Here is a 12,227-nt window from a genome sequence, read left to right as displayed (position 1 = left end):
TATATATAACAGTCTGCTTACCGATTTGTGAGTTCTCCATCTGGTACTGGCCCTCTCACATGCCTGGCTATCATGGTCTCCATATAGGCCATTTCCAGTGCAGGCTTGTGTACAACATACGTTTCCAAACTGGGTTTTTCTGTGAAACAATACAATTACTGTGCCTGTATTATATCGCATAAAAGTTTTACAACAAACACATCAGTAAAACTATTCATGGATAAATAAAGGATTTTTTCAATGGAATAAAAAGAACAGTTCCAAGGGTCTGAAGTGTTTCACAGTGAAAATATTTTAATGACATCATCCAGACTTGACACACTTTCCACATCAGAACCAGATAGCTGCCGAACCCTTTGACCTGCCTTCCCAACCCTGCACTTGAAAAGCACCACCAATTTCATCATTAGAATCATCTCATAATTCACTGTTTAAATCATTTCCCAGATGTGAATAGTCCTCTTTCCGAGGTTCATACAGATATCCGATTTCTCCGCTGTCCATACCGACTTGAAAATAACTTTTTTTTTCTGAGTAAACCCAAGCTAACAACTATATTTACTGTACATCGGCTACACTTAAATTTCAGTAATAATCATAAGTTAAATTTCTATAGACCCCTTCACATGTTTATAAACAAACCGACCGTTGCCAGGATGCGCGCGCAGCCTGGACTCAGAAACAATGGCGCTGCCCATAGACCGGCATTATGAGCTGTCAGATTATGCAAAACAATTCTCGTTACAAGATCGAGAATGCTACATAAATAAGTTAACTCTAACAAGTGGACATCGCCTACCGGATCCGTATTTAATTAAAGAGTGAACGGACGATGTTAGTAAGTTCCCTGGTATACAATGGCCAGATATATACTCGTACCTTATTGACAAGACTTCAGTGTACACCCACGAAAAACTTCGTGCCTACAAGTCTTTAGACGCATATGATTATGTTATGTGCGGGCATGTACAGAACATGCTTTACACTGAAATTGATGAAAACTTCTGTGCTCTGAAGTCAAAAATCTTACCAAGTCAGCGTCAAGGTCAGAAGGTTGCTATGTATGAAGCCTGGGTGGTATACAACAAGCTGGAAGGCTACGTTTTGACAGCCAATTGCACATGTATGGCAGGGTAAGTAACCTCCTACAAACAAAATTGCATGCAAAGCTAAGTTAACATGCTAACAATATTCATTACATTGTGTAACTATGACCCAGCTAATCAGACAAACATTACCAAAGTATTTTGCTACATCAATAAACGAAGACTAGAAAGAATAAAAAAGAAAGATTTAATAAATAGCCTGATCTTACCTGTGATGAAGTGGGCGCTGCAAACCCGCGCATTTTTGATAGTGCTTTCATCCCAGTCTACACGTTTGATGACTTGTAGCCATAGATGTTGGCGATTTTTTTGGAATGGGTGAGATCCTGCTGGAATTCTGTACATTTTAACCCCATCACTGCTACGATTCTGACACCCGACAACACAACAACTAGGCATTTCTTCCAAATATTTCTTCTCGTCTCTACCGTCGCTGAGTCTTTTTTGGGTCCAGGCTGCGCGCACAATTTCCTCTTGCGTATGAATGACGTTTACTGCGAAGGGGTCTATAGCACCTTCCACAATCCCAAGGTCACTTAAGGTTGCTACCTGGCTAGCTAGCGACGACTTGACGTCACATTCTGGACACCATATTGGCTTGACATGCTTTTGGACTTTTAAGCACTTAAAGCTACTTATGAAAGCTAATCAGGTGGCTGCACTTGTGTGCATTATCATTATGGCTTGTACTATGGATATCGATCATGTTTAAATGCTATACAGGTACCCTTTAGACCACACTGAGTGCAGTAAAACTATTCATAGTTAAATAAAGCATTTTTTAAAATGAATTTAAAAAACAAATAACAAAAACAGTTCCAGGGGTCTGAAGTGTCTCACAGTGAAAAATATTTTAATGCCATTATCCAGATAAGACCTGATTATGAAAGTTTAAATAGATGTAGCCCACTGAGCTCTATATAAAATCTGGAGAGCTCATAGGCTCATCAGAGTGAAGCCATCTGGCCGCCATCTTACCAGTCGCATCGCGGAGCACAACAATCATTTAGGCTACTGGAAGCTACACAAAACTGGACAAGTTATTTATGTAGCTGGTGAGAAAAATCACAAGAGAAATGCCTGCATGTGCAGCAGTGAACTGTACAAACCATCAAGTCAAAGGTTGTGGAAAGACATTTCACCTGTGAGTATGGAGCACTTGCATGTGACGTCACAGCCGATCCAGATTGTGACAGACGCCATCTTGTCGGTCAAATGCCATATTTCCGCCTTCTACTTCTAGTTCTACTTCTGCTTTTACTTCTACCTTTTCTTCTGGAAAACCCTACTATATACAATTCTACTACAACGGCTGCAGCTACAAGCTCTCCCTACCTGTGCACGTTTTTTGTGTTTTTTGTGTGTATTTTTGCATGTTGTTCGTCTGTACCAGACTTCAATATCCACTACAACTGTATGGACTTACTGGACATTGGTTTCCAGCAGAAAATGACGGTTTGTAGCGATTTCAATCGCATGCACAACATTCCGGACGAGATAGCGAGACCAGCGGGGTCTCCGTGGATTGTTATCGGAAGCAAAGCGAAGGAGGCGGCGTCGGGAGCGGAAGCAAAAGCGAGGCTGCAGGCAGAGCCGGCCTGTTGACTAAGCTCAGAAAACAGCCACTCAAACCTCCACTGCCAAGCCTTTACCTCTCCAACGCCAGATCCATGGTAAACAAGACGGACGATTTGGAATTACAGCTGGAATTACCTTATTCTATTCTATAATCGGCTGGTCAGTGCTATACTCAATACTTAAGTGACTTACCCGTCCAATGAGGATTATTTTCTTGTTTACAAGATGCCACATCTGAGTCGCTGACAAATCCTGAATTTCTGTAAAGATAACTGTCCAGAGATTTATAAGCATGCAGTGCTTCACCACTGAACAGCGAGGGAAAGTTGATGAGGTAATTATACACGTCCAGGTATTCCGCTGGCAGTTCAAAATCCGGTCGTGAAAACTCCGTCCGGTAAGCCATAAGGGTCACTAATCTGTAGATCGTTTATTTTAGACATATATCTAGTTATCTGTTCATTAGAAAAATGAGCCGTGTAGTCCGTCAGTTGAAATTGATCCATTCTGTACACGAGTGCAGCAGTATTCAGCGGTGTTTTTTACCGACAAGATGGCGGCTGTGTACTTTCCGGTCACGTGACTGCAAGATCTCTATAGATGACTTGCAATCACGTGATCAAAATGTGCTACGTCATGAGCGTCCACCATGATGAGTACCATAGTACGTGCGCTTCGACAAGAAAGAGCGTATTAAGGGGGGTAACCATGTAGGTCTGTGCCACTTGCTGACCCTGGGATGAGCAAACTCCCTTGTCATTGCAGGCTGCTCGCTTGCATGTCTATATTTCTGGCTGGATCATACTAAATCTTCAGGCGCAGGTGTTCACGAATACCGGGACGAGGTGCAGTCCTACCGACCCAAGACCATGCTCTTTCAAAGGGGGAGGCGCCTGTAAAATTTGGCTTCACTGCGAGCTCCATTGGCCAAGTTATTAATTTTTAAAGCCAGCTGGATCATATTAAATCTTTAGGCGCAGAGGAGTGCGCTTGCAGGGCTTTCGTTCACAAACACTGGAACACCTGAAATATAAAATAATTGATAGTGCGTCTGGAAAAGGCTTTGGACGAAATGGCATTGAACAAAATGGTCATTGGACGAAGTGTCCTGAGCTCCTCGTCTCCTCTCCGTACTAAGCCTCAGAGTTTCCTCGTCCTCTTTCCGAATCACGGACAGACTTCTAAAAAATTGGAACATGCCACGGTCACAAGTACTGTTGTGACCATAACCATATACAGCATAAAGATATGGCATAGCTAAAAGAACACTTAAAGCAGTGGAAAAACGAAGTTGTGCACGCGTGACTATGTTTTGTATGGAATGTTGCTTGACCCCGCATTTGTATCTCCACCAACATGGCCGACATCCAGGTTTCTATTTTGCTTTGACGTCACTTGCAAATCAAGGATTGATAGTGTGTAATAATTTTTACACGTGTGCACAGTGCCATTTGCGTGGACCCCCTATAGCTTTTTATGATTGTTTGCAAGAGTGAAAGAAAAAAAAACAGAAAATCTGTCTCATCATCTTGTCTGTTTTTGTTGAAAATCTGACATTGATATCTGGGATGAACACTGTAACTGTGTCAGATTTTCGATGAAAATGTCCAATGTCCAATGGTCCTTCTTTCCTTTAGGCTATTGAGGCTAATTTACTCAGTTCATTTTTCTTTTTGAATTTGAGTCGTTGAGCTTAAGCTCTCATATTCAATATCAAACATGTCTAGACTTTGGCTTTGATCTAGTCTTTGATCTAGTTTTGATCTAGATCAAAGCCAAAGTCTAGACATGTTTGATATTGAATATGAGAGCTCAAGCTCAACGACTCAAATTCAAAAAGAAAAATGAACTGAGTAAATTAGCCTCAATAGCCTAAAGGAAAGAAGGACCATAGCCTTAGGCAGAAATGGCAGTGCGGGATGCAAACAAAGAGATATGTTAAGGTTCTAATTTGGTCAGTAGTTATTCCCGTTTACCTAAGGCTAAGCACAATTGACAATGTATAACTAGACTGCATTTCCACAGAGAAAATGCAGTGTGCTTGCTGAACTGTAGCAAAACAGCTATCATGCTATCATGCTAAAAGCTAGCATGCCAACATGCTAACAACTAGCATGCTAACAGTTAGCATACTAACATGCTAAAAGCTAGCATGTTAACATGTTAATGCTAACATACTAATAGATATGCTAATAGATAACATGCTAACAGCTAGCATTCTAACATGCTAATGATTAACATGCTATTAAAATTCTAACACTTTAAGGCTAATATGCTGACAGCTATCATGCTAACAGCTAACAGGCTAACATGCTAATGGCTAGTATGTTAACTTTTAACATGCTAACATGCAGAGGGTGACATGTTAACAGCTAACAGTTAGCATGCTAACATGCTCAGGCGAACTCGCTAACAGCAAACACGCGAACTCTGCATGCTATCGTGTGTGCGTGTAAGTATTCCTAATAAAGTGGCCATTGAGTTGAAGTTGATTTGCTGTCAAAGTCTCAAATGAGCAGATCCTTGCCAAATGCATCATCACCTATGGGGGAAGGGAGGAATGACTCAAGCTTCCACTGATTAGCGGCAAAATGGAGAAAAAGTGGACAGATGAAAGGTGAGACAAAGACGAGTGCAGGTCAGAACCGATATCATGTGTGTGATGGGTGATTTGGCCTGAGGTGCCGTATGAAGTTTGGTGGATGTGTGGTGAAGTGTTACTGAGCAAAACTCCATTCATTTGAATGGGGCCAAAAATCAATGGAAGCCTATGGAGGTAAAAAGAGATGCATGAAAACCAAGGAAAAGACGAGTGCAGGTCTCAGATGAGGGGATGGATCTGTGCGGAGCCTTGGCCTGAGGCATCAAGTGAAGTTTCTTGAAGTTTGGTCACTTGGTTAAAAAAATTGATGGAGAGTGAAAGTTTTTCTCCTGAAACACCATTAATTTTCAATGGGGCCAAAAATCAATGTAAGCCTATGGAGGAAAAAGGGATGAGCAAAAAGAAAGGAAAATTGTGAGTGCGGGTCAGAACCGATTGCATGTATGTGTCGGGGGAGTTGGCCTGAAGTATCACATGAGGTTTGGTGCATCTGCGATGGAGCGTGTCCGAGTAGGACGATTCGATTCATGAGCCCTATTCATTCTCTATGGGAAAAAAACAAAAGAAAAATGACAAGAACAAGAGAACGGGCGCGTTGATCCAAAAGCTGTATACAAGCACATTACACTTCGGGCCAGACGTCTCAGAGTTGGAACGGTGTCTCTACCTCGAACGCCCTAGGAGGAGGAGTGGATCCAAAAAACGTGTCGGAATAAGGCAGAATAAGTCAACTTAAGAAGAACAATAAATAAATAGAAAGGAAGAATATATGAAAGAGAAAGATACACTGTATAAGAGAAAAACTGAAACTGGAAAAGGAAAAAACGAACAGCGAAGGGGAGCGCTATAAAGATATATAAGGAATGTGGGTAAAGTTGAGAAAATAAGAGATAACGAAAGGAAAAAAGTCAGGAGATACTTTTCTTGGGGCAAATTTGTTCGGATACGATGGTTTAACACACAAGCCAAATACACACACACACACATATATATATATATATATATATATATATATATATATATATATATATATATATATATATATATATATATATTAAGAAAAACAATATATATAAATATTTATAAATATAGATAATATAGCTAAAAATTCACTCTAAAATGAAACATGTACAAAATAGCAGTAGTGCAAATACAGTACAATATCTGCAATAGAGAAGGTGCTAGAAGAGTAGCTTATGAGGTGTATATGAACAGTAGTGCAAATGAGCAATAGCAGCAGATACAGCAGTAATGCAAATGATTGTAGTGTGATGTGCAAACAGATGAGATAGATGCCAAGGTTGGTGGAACCCATTTAAAATGTGCACCTTTTTCTTTGTGTACTCAGAAAATAAAGTACATTACTGTACCTTTAGAGGTACAACAGCTGGTCACTGGGGCAGTACCCTCTAAGGTACTTGCTTGTACCCTTTATGTAGACCATCTGCACTTCTGTCATGAATCTCCTATGATGCGCTCCAATTTTGTTGTGTTCACCATCTTTGTGGTATAGCATCCATGGCGGCCAAGGAGAGTACATTAGCAAACTGTCATTTTTTGCAAATATATCACAAATTGAGTAATAGTGACAAGGTCAGATACAGGGAAAAGATAATAGAATGTTCAGGGGTTGATCCATACAGCAATATTGTAGAGTATGAAGACAATGTACAGATGTGGCCAAGTGTGAATTACACAGACATCGTGAATTACCTGGTGTTAACTACTAGCTTCGTCACTGGTACCAACTGATGTACACTATCATTTACTGTTTAATGCAAGTTTACTGTAAGGATCTAGTAGCAGAGGCAGCGGCAGAAAGTTTTGGATGGGGGGGTGCCACGTGTCGCACGCCGAAGGCGCACCAAATCTAGGGGAGTCCGGGGGCATGCCCTCCCGGGAAATTTTGGAATTTTTAACCCTCTAAAATGCTATTTCCTGCATTTTGAGAGGTAAATTTTGGTGGAGTAAAGCTAAGTTTAATGTCTCTATTAAAGTACATTTTGTCCATTTTTTTCTATATGAAACAGAACCAATGATACTATTGTTGCATATTTTTCAAATCAAAACTGAGTGATATTGGTGTACTGAAGCATGTATGAATGACATATGGGGCTGTATCAGTGAATTGGAAAAACTACATTCCCTTAGTTTTCTCATGGATCCACCCCCCCCCCCCCCCCACACACACACAAAAACAAAACGTGAGAAAATTTGTCCTCAATGTCCTTGTTGAATTAAAGAGCTAACAGATTTATATACCTGCTCAGCTACGTGATATAAAACAAGAGCACGAATAACTGTCTTTCCGTTAGTCTTCAGTGCGAGTAAACAGTCATTCATTTCTTGGTTTGCAAAATTTGACTTGGGAAGTTAAAAAAATTTATACTGAAATCTTACCTCGTTATCATCAAGCAACTTAGGTGCCTTTGTCAAGCTCAAAAAGTTTGCAATGGATATTTGTCTGAAACTTCTCTTCATACTGATTTTCAGTGAGTGGGCAGGGCAGCAAGCGAATTCATGTAGATCTAGAGCAGCATCAAGTTTTTGGGCACCCAAAACTGCTTGTACGCCTCATGAACGCTACCTAGCCATCCGAACAGGACATGAGTTATCAGTCAGATACAAATGTAGTGACACTGTCATAGCCTTGCTGTCACAGTGTCCCCGCTTTGGCGCGAGTACCCACGGAGACCAGACATGTCTAGACAGTTACCACAGCAACAGGTTAATTAGTCCACAGAATATTCATAAATCAGCTTGCCTACTAAAAGCTGAAGTTCTGCGTAAGCCAAATAAGGAAAATCCCGGAAAGCGCAGGCAATTGGTGACGTCAGGGCCAGGCTAATTTGCATCAGTTTTGGTGCGAATGGGTGCTACCAACCTACAGTACAAAGGGATATCGCCGGGGTGCCGGGATGAAGGGACGCAGTGGGATTTAATAAGGGAAAACAAAGGTGCGCAGTGGGCTGTTTATTCACACTACTCTCTCCTTTTCTTCCTTGTAAATAGTCAAAGGACTCCCATCATAACTTGGAGGGGGGTGCCCCCAACATAATTTTGGGGGGGAATTCCCCCGCCCCCCCTTTGCCACCGCCATTGAGTAGGTTCCTGATGTGGGCAAATGTAACACAAAACACAAACCAAAAAAACAACCTAATTATTGACATCTTCTACGGCAACATTTTACCGAGCTCAACTACCTACATTTTACTGGGGCTATGTGCTATGCATTTGTAACTACAATATAAATTGGAGTAGCGCTTACATGTATATCACTTATAGTATGTCACATCTTTATATATATTTTGCCAACAGTTCACACAACAGTAGAAATATAAACTTACCCTTTACAAAATGATCTGCACATCCATCCATCATCTGTAGCCGCTTATCCTGTTCTACAGGGTCGCAGACAAGCTGGAGCCTATCCCAGCTGACTATGGGCGAGAGGCGGGGTACACCCTGGACAAGTCGCCAGGTTATTGCAGGGCTGACACATAGACACAAACAACCATTCACACTCACATTCACACCTACGGTCAATTTAGAGCCACCAGTTAGCCTGACCTGCATGTCTTTAGACTGTGGCTGAAACCGGAGCACCCGGAGGAAACCCACGCAGACACGGGGAGAACATGCAAACTCCGCACAGAAAGGCCCCCGCTGGCTGGGCTTGAACCCAGGACCTTCTTGCTATGAGGCGACAGTGCTAACCACTACACCACCATGCCGCCATGATCTGCACATATTCGTACATATTTGTAGCTGGTCTCTTTTATGTCCAATCTGTTCAGATTTGCAAGCCACTGACTCTGTCGTCTACAGGTTCGATATTCCATTTGGGGTCTTTCTCACATTTTAACAGTGGGTAAACTAAACAATCTGACTCCAGCCTTAGCAGAATTGTTCGAGCAGCCAATAACTGCGCAAATTTGGAGCATTTCGTATTGAGGTACTTGTTGCTACCCATGTGTTATGCCACAAAGATGGCGGAAACAGCTAAATCAGAGAGGGTCATGGGACGTGTGATGTCATGTGCAAATGGTCTATACTGCTTGGGAACATACAGTATGTACCTTTTTGGCCCTACAAAGGTACACCATTACCATGAGCCTTTGGGGTACATTAGTGTAGATTGTACCTTGGGACACAGAAATGGACTCCGACTGTACCCGTTTCTGACAGTGTGGTTTGATTCCATGATGGTTGAGAATAAAGCATGCTTCAAGTTACCCCGAGAGAGAGATCCGAAAAGATTAAAGCATATATGCAGAGCCATGGCCTCACTTTCGTTTATAAGTGCCTTGAGACCTCAAGAATGGCACAGGAATAGTTTTAAGCATTAACAATAAATCTAATATAGTAATTTTTACCATTAAAGTGATTCATATAGGTAGCGGTCTGAGTGAATGACCTTAACGTCTGTAACATCACAGCACGAAGTCTATCGGTCTCATCACCATTTCCACTATACTAAAACACAGAGCTGACTACAACTCCGATCCTCCATTTTGAGCTAATTTATCGCCATGCCACGTAGATGTGTTTCTGGCCGGTGCAGCAACATGACAGAAGGTGGATTTACATTGCATTCATGACCCAAGAATGTTCAAGCTGCAAAGATTTGGGCGTGTTTTGTGAGAAATTCATGGACACATCGGGCGCCTACAAAGTGGTCTCTCCTCTGCTCTGCACATTTTACTGAAGACTCATACGAGACCTCTGATCTGTTGAGGAGCGTTGGCTATAAGCCTGTATTGAAAGAGGGTGCAGTATCAACAATTAAAGAAAAATAAAACAAGAAAAGGAAAGTATTTATTTTATAGTGAGTTCAGTTGCACCAGTCCTCCTGGAGCGTGAGTCAAGGGTTGTTGGTAAAACCCGGGACGGAACAGGACGTGATGTGACATAATTATCGCTCGGGCAGTGACCTCTCTGTGGTTGTTTCGAAAACCGGTGACGTCCCATCCTGTCTTTTAGTAATTGCCTGATCCGAGCAGTAATGGCAGAATGCACAGTATGGAGCAAATGAGTGTAGCAGCCGTCTTATTTCTAAACTGGATATCGCTGCCATCTCGACCTTACGTGGAAGAAGTGAATGAATGGAGAACTGAACGAACAACTGAAAGTCAGATTGTTTCAAAACAGTTGGCCACAAGATCAGCCTTCAAGTCAAGTCATTTATTTGTATAGCACATTTAAAACAACAGAAGTTGACCCAAACTGCTTTCCATAATAAGGTAGATGAAAAATTACCTTAGAGGTATACATGAATAAAGGAAAACAAATTAAGTAGATAAAATAACATAAATAAAATGCTAAAAAGATTAAATCAAAATAGTACAATCATGATTATTTTTTTTAAAAATTAAGAGTGGACTTGACAAAAACCATGGGGCCAACCTCAAACTGAACTAAAAGCAAGAGAAAAAAGATGGGTCTTTAAATTTGATTTGAAATTGTCAATGGTAGTACAGGACTTAATATGGGATGGGAGTTTATTCCAGAGCCTGGGGGCAGCAATAGAAAAGGCCCGGTCACCTTTGGTTTTAAGGCGTGTGTTGGGGACTGTGAGAAGATGTTGTGATGATGACCTAAGTGACCTGGGAGCAGAGTATGGAATTAGCAGATCAGTAATGTATTGTGGAGCTAATCCATTGAGGGCTTTAAAAACAAATAGTAAAAATTTTAAATTAATTCTGTATTTCACAGGTAGCCAGTGCAGCTCAGCTAAGACATGAATTGTGATGTCTTTTCTTTGTACTGGTTAAAAGTCTGGCAGCTGCATTCTGAACCATTTGTAGTCTAGCCAAGGTGGAATGGGTCAACTCCATGTATAAGGAGTTGCAGTAGTCCAGCCAGGAAGTGATAAAAGCATGAATAACAATTTCCAGGTCCTTATGAGATAAAAATGACTTTAATTTGGCTATGGTTCTAAGCTGATAAAAGCTACCTTTCACAACACTACTGACTTGTTTGTAAAAATTCAAAGAGGTGTCCAAGAACACACCAAGACTTCTAACATCATTGTGCAAATTTGCAGACAGAGGACCAAGCACATTGGTTAAGTTAGAGACAGAGCTAGGAGGGCCAAATATAATGACATCAGTTTTATTCTCATTTAGTTGTAGGAAGTTCCTCGCCATCCTGCATTTGACATCATCTAGACAAGTTAAAAAGCTTGTTCAATGAACAAGCACTGTCGGGTGTAACTGGTAGGTAAAGCTGTGTGTCAGCCGCATAACAGTGATACAAAATGTTATATTTGTCAAAGATGGAGCCAATGGGAACCATCTCATTTTCATCTCATTATCTCTAGCCGCTTTATCCTGTTCTACAGGGTCGCAGGCAAGCTGGAGCCTATCCCAGCTGACTACGGGCGAAAGGCGGGGTACACCCTGGACAAGTCACCAGGTCATCACAGGGCTGTACACATAGACACAGACAACCATTCACACTCACATTCACACCTACGGTTAATTTAGAGTCACCAGTTAACCTAACCTGCATGTCTTTTGGACTGTGGGGAAAACCGGAGCACCCGGAAGAAACCCACGCGGACACGGGGAGAGCATGCAAACTCCGCACAGAAAGGCCCTCGTCGGCCACAGGGCTCGAACCCGGACCTTCTTGCTGTGAGGCGACAGCGCTAACCACTACACCACCGTGCCGCCCTGAAGTCAAATCGGTAACGGTATTTCTTACTTTCACCATAAATTTTTATTTATATGACTTTGGTCTATAGCTGTCAAAGGCCTCGGCCTTAAAACCGGTTACCGCTGTGACGTCACGCTCAGCGGGGCAGCTCGAATGGCAACTTTGCAGTCGATTTTAACTCTCAAAAATATATTTTTTTTATTCCCATTTGTGCAGCATACAAGAGTAAAGGATGGAGATACTATCCACTCAGAAATGTATTTCTGCGTATCTGCTTTAAG

Source organism: Neoarius graeffei, chromosome 8 (assembly GCF_027579695.1).
Source record: "Neoarius graeffei isolate fNeoGra1 chromosome 8, fNeoGra1.pri, whole genome shotgun sequence".
In the NCBI taxonomy this organism is placed as follows: domain Eukaryota; kingdom Metazoa; phylum Chordata; class Actinopteri; order Siluriformes; family Ariidae; genus Neoarius; species Neoarius graeffei.
The sequence above is the reverse complement of the archived record's forward strand: the minus strand, read 5'-3'. Positions refer to the sequence as shown.